We start from the raw sequence: 5,893 nt of genomic DNA, 5'->3' as shown, positions 1-5,893 counted from the left end.
CCTCCTCTGGTTTGGGTGGGTGTTCGACAGTAACTGGAGGGTCTTGGAAGAGTCGAGATGGGTCAGAGAGAAACTGTTGATTTTCTCTGATCCACCTCTCCCCATCTCTTAACGTCAGAAAGTATCCGTATTCTCTCAACAATATGCTGCCTGATGGTCAGCAGCTTTGACCAGTTAAGTGTGTGATAACGGGTCCGGAGTTCGCGCGCGAACTTTCGAACCTTGGCGGTAAAATTTCGGCCAGATGTGATGTAGTCAATCACACATAGAATGCGGGACGCGTACTGTCTTGCCCAGCCTATCTTTATGGCAAGTTGATGCAATCGTCTTTTGGTCTTATGATCAGCCGTTGATTTTGTTTTACGGTTCGCATCGGCCAAAGCTCTCGCTGCATTATACACACAATAATTGATAGCCCAGAGGTCGGATTCACCGGAAACATGTCCACGAAGCTCGTCATCCATTTCAGCCAGATCTTTAGGTTTGAGAGGAACGTTGGTGTTGATGTTTCTCCGGGTCTTAAAGCATCGCTCTTCATCTATTGGATGCCTGCCCGTGGTTGGTCTTAGTGTCGCCTCTCTTTCTTTGTCGCCGGCTTGTTCTAGCTGTGGTAGAGTAGGCGTTCCGCTTACATAGCCCCTTTTATGGAGTAGTTCAGCATGGTTTCGCAGACGTTGCTGCGAAAAGTGCGATAGCTCAGGGTGTTTCTCGCACCACAGAGCATGCAGCCGTGCCATGTAACCCCATTCACGGGCCACACTCTCATCGTAGCAGTCTAGCAAGTCGTGATTCAGTTGCTCCTGCGCGTTCTGTTGTTTTGAACCGCACTTACTACAACTATGTTTGGTGTTGTCATTGTTGTTCCCACGAGAAGCTTGTAGAGCCCCGTATGCAAGGATAAGGCTGCGTACTCTGAGAGGTCGCCCGATATCCCAGAGTCACCGTTCTAGACACCTCACCCAGGTGCCATTCAGCTTTTGGCACGGTTTTCACACCTCCGCTTGGGGGTTAATTCCTTCAGGACCACCCCTGGACAATTGTCCGCGAGTGCCTATTTATTTTTGTAACCATATTCAGCAGAAACCCTTGGTACAGGGACTCTCTATCCGCAACCTGTGTGCCTACTATGTACATACAATTATGGATAGTGTCGATATATTTAATACTCCTATACATATATTGCACATCGCGGTGAAGGTGGTAAAGGGGAAATTGTTGTCAAATTGTACGTATCCAATTCATTGAAAACGTTTCTTGACTGATTTTTTTCTAAGCATGCTAAGGCGATATGCGGTTTAGTCTCTGCATAAAATACTTACTCTACTAGTTTATTCTAAATGTAAAACGCACTTTGGTTCGTCGTAATAACTTTAGTCGTTTGCGTGGTGTTTCCGTTTGAAATTATTAGGATTTTTTAGTTTGCCACAATTCGAGTAATGGGACAATAAACCGTAATTCAGTTTTGTTTCAAACTAGGCAAAGGTGCTTCAGAAACGTGCAATACATTACAATGGTCTTCTTCAAAGTAGGACTGCAACCAGCCCATTAAACGAAATCTGAGGCCGCCAAAACATGCTGCACTTTCCTCTCTTCTGTCAGAGAATGGGATATGAACTTGAAGTTCTTGTGATAATACTTCAATTTTCAGTTGACGATTGTTTGAAAAAAGTATACGCGCATGTACGGCGTTCCAGTCCGTGACGCTTGATCATCCTGAAGCGATTTCCGGACATCCGTAAAACGTGCGTACCAGTTAAAAACTCTCCTTCGCAATACTATCTGTCCAAAAATATAGGCACCTCGATTTTTGTGCAGATTTTCGTGAAAATCTCAGCAGAAAAAAATTTTAAAAATATGAGAAACATGCATGTTGCAGGTTAAGATTCTGCCAATACTGATACAGTTTCAAAATTATAAAATGATTAGCGATTATTTCCTAGCTAGTGAACGGCGAGAAAGTACCATTAATCATTTGATAATTTCCGAATACTCGACTTTGAATGGCTCTAAGTCACTGAAAATAAATTATGCAAATTTTGAAAAAAATATATTGTTTCGTTGATCCTTCCTGTGCACAGTGGTGAAATTTAAAGCACAAATAATTATTTATTATTAAGTCATTAACAAAAACGTATTGTTTAAAGAATTACTTTCTGCTTGAAAAATTACAAAAGACTTCACGATAATCGAAGCAATTGTATCCTTTTCTTGCATCAGGGCTTAGGTTCTGTGTAACTGCCTGAATGCGAGAGAAGGTCGTGTTGCACGTGTATGACCGCTGAGAATGCGGTTGCCTTGATTATTGTAAAGTCTTTTGTATTTTTCCAAGAAGAGAATAATTGTTTAAACATTCAAGTGCAACTTTTTGCTCATTGACAATATATTCAATATTGTCAGAAGCCAAATATTTGTAATTTGCTTCAAGAATCATCTCTGCACGTTCATTAGTTTCGGAGATGAGACCTCCCTACGTTTTTGTCAATAACTTAGTAACAAATGTTTTTTTTTGCTCTAAATTTCTTCATTATACACTGAAAGAATCAACAAAATCATATTTTTTCAGAATTTTCATAATTTATTTTCATTGACTTAGAGTCATTCAAAATTGAGTATTCGATAGTTATCATATGATTATGGTACTTTTTTACCTTTCACTCGCCAGAAAATAATCGCTAATCGTCTGCAAATTTTAAATTCTGTATCAGTATTGGCAAAGCCTTCAACTGCAACATGCATGTTGTCTCATATTTTTAGAATCTTTTTCTGCTGAGATTTTCATAAAAACCTGTACAAAAATCGAGGTGCCTATATTTTTTGGACAATTAGAAGGCAATCACTTCAATTAGCATTTTGTAACATATTATACGTTTCTGAAGCACTTTTGACTAGCATAAAACAAAACTTAATTCCGGCTCCTTGCTCGATTACTGAAATTGTGAAAAACTAAAAAATCTTAATAATTTCAAACGTACACTCCACACAAGCTACTGAAGTGATTTCGATGAACCAAAGTACGTTAGACTCAAAATGAACCAGTGTAAGTATTTCATGCAGAGACGAAACCGTATTGGCCGTTTAGAAAAAAATCAATTCGGGACCTGTTTGAATGAACTGTATATATCAGATATATATGATGTATATATAGTTTCAGCAATTATTTTTGGCGCATGCGCACTGCCGCCGAAGTTATTAGAGAGAGAGAAAACGATGTAACTCACACTCTGATTTTATGAGATGCCACACTTATTGTAAGGTATTGGCATTTAGGAATATAGGAGTATTACATATATGTGACCGTCCGCGAAGAAAAGGACTCCAAGAAGGCTCCTTCATGATGAAAAATATTATTCCCATATATATATGAAATTCTAATTGTTATTCAACGGCAAAGTGAGGGTCTTTTATAGAGTTTTTGTGTGGGCGCGCCTTTTCAACTGCTCCTCTTGTAAAATAAAGCTACCGTGCCGTATGTCCCTGTCTTCGTGGACGGACACATATGATATTTTCGCATCGAAAAAAACTTGCAATTTGTACCGAAAAAATCCGGATTTTAGCACAAAAATTTCAGAATTCGTAGCCAAAGCCAATTTTGATATGTACACGAAGAAAAATGTCTAGTTGGGTAACAAGAATTCTGTTAAGCCTTACTAGACAGTCTAGTAAAATATGAAAAAACACGCTGCCTAGTTAAACACGCCAGACAGTGGAGTTAAAATTTGTTTAGTAAGAATTACAAGACATGTGGTAGAAGTTACTAGACATCTAGTACGGCTAACATTTCCATGTATAGTAGATCTAATTAGCTGTCTAGTAAAATCAAATAAACGTTGAGCTAGGCTTATATGATAGTTTTGAGGTAATTTAACTAGTTTTTTTGGTAATATTTACCAGATATATAGGGTTCGAGTAGTTTTTTTTAGAAAAAAAGTCTGTTTTCAGGATATTTGGGATAGGTTTGAAAATGTATGCAATACAAGAAAAGTAAAGTTTGTTTATTAAACACTGGCCAAAAAAGTATGATTTCATATTTCACGAAAAAATCGCACGGCTTGAAGCATCATCTTCAAAACAACATGGCGATGACACTGAAGAAAAACAAAGTTTACGTTCCTTGCAATATAGCCTTGTAGGAGAAAAGGTCCCACAAGTTCAGAAGACTATCCACTTTCTCGTCTCGGAAGTTACTTATGATAATACGCGTAAATAGAAACAAAAATCTAAACACGTCACTTCTCGCAACTTTGAAAATGGACAGAATAACGCGCGGTACACGGAAATGCAAGCGGCTCGAAGAAACTGGAGCTGACGACGCGAATATTAGGCAGACAAGTTAACCGCTAGAGGGATGAATAATGACGGTAAAGGGTGTAGGAGGGAGGCACGAAGGTAGTACAGGAGTAGTTATGGGAACTATTTGAAATAACCCGATGGATCGGTAAAATCTACTAGACTGCTTACAAGACATTGAGTAGGAGTAACGAAACTTCTGTCTTAAATTTACTAGACGCGGGTAACTAGATGCATCTAGTTGGCCCAACTAGACCTTTTTCTCCGTATATATAAAAACGTGAAAAATTGTTGAATGTTCCAAACTTGAACAGAATATTTTGAAAAAGTTTCAAAATCTGTGTATTTCCGAAAGCGTCGAACCTCCGTCTTTTTTAAACGTACGTATAATTATGTATTTTAACTATGATGAATATTAGGTACTTCTACCCTATGAGTAATAGTTTTCGGGGTACTCGAAGTTGAAGATGGAAAAACACAAACATTTCACATTTCTTAAAGTATTAATGTTACTTTTCACAGGGTCACCTTCCTGCACCCCATTAGGCGTTATAAAGGGGAACCAATGTGATCTACACTATTTCTGTAACCAGTGACAAGCGTGCCTTCATGACCCCACCTGCCCAAAACGTTGGAAAGGGGAACCTATACAACCTATCCTATTTTTGTAACAAAAAATATGTAAACTTATGTGTTTTCCCTTTATTTCTGTAAAGAACGAGAATTTCGAAAAATATTTTATACAAACATAGTTAACCTTATCGAAATAGGGTTTGGGGCTTTTTACACTCCGTGACAAAAAATAATGGACACTACCGTAAAATTATGTCAAATCTAGATGAGCAAGGCTTTCAATATTCTGTATATAAAAGCATTAAAATTTCAACTATTTAACTAGTTATCAGAAACATCCCTATCTCGTACCCGGAAGAATTAGTACATTCTGTACTTCAAGAGGAAGGGTTCACTATCAGGTCAGTTGCTCGCATGAGAAACCGACAAGCCAAGAAAGCTTTACCAATGCTTCTGGTAACGGTCCCGAATAACCCTGAAGCAAAAAACTTCTTAACCTGCAATCTATTGCGTAAATTAAAATAAAAGTCGAGCCCTATGTTATATTTGTCCATTTCCCTTTAAAGAGGACAGCATTCAAGTGGGTTATATGCAATTAAAAAAATAATACACTTTATTAGCCTTAAATCTAAATAAATGGCGCTTTCATCTGAATGATCATTTAACGGAATTCGAATGCATTTATTTAATTCGATCTATCCGCTTTATAGGCATTAAAGGGTAAAAATTTTTTAATGCCATATAATTTATTTCAATGTTATCTTTTTTACAGGATAAGTTTTACAAGAGTGCGTATTTTATTCCCAGGACATAGTGCCGAATTCACTTATCTGTTTTTTAACTTTTGTATAAGATGTTATATTCGAATGAATTATTTATGAGTTCACATGCATACTAATTACATGTAGAAATTTGTGGAATTTTTCAGAATATTAAAAAAATATCTCTAATGTTCATGAATATACTCGGGAAACAGGCTTGAATTTTCTAGACATGTTTGGAAAGTTCTTGAGTCTTGTAAGGAATTACCAGA

This window comes from Belonocnema kinseyi, chromosome 1, assembly GCF_010883055.1.
Source record: "Belonocnema kinseyi isolate 2016_QV_RU_SX_M_011 chromosome 1, B_treatae_v1, whole genome shotgun sequence".
Lineage (NCBI taxonomy): Eukaryota > Metazoa > Arthropoda > Insecta > Hymenoptera > Cynipidae > Belonocnema > Belonocnema kinseyi.
The sequence above is the reverse complement of the archived record's forward strand: the minus strand, read 5'-3'. Positions refer to the sequence as shown.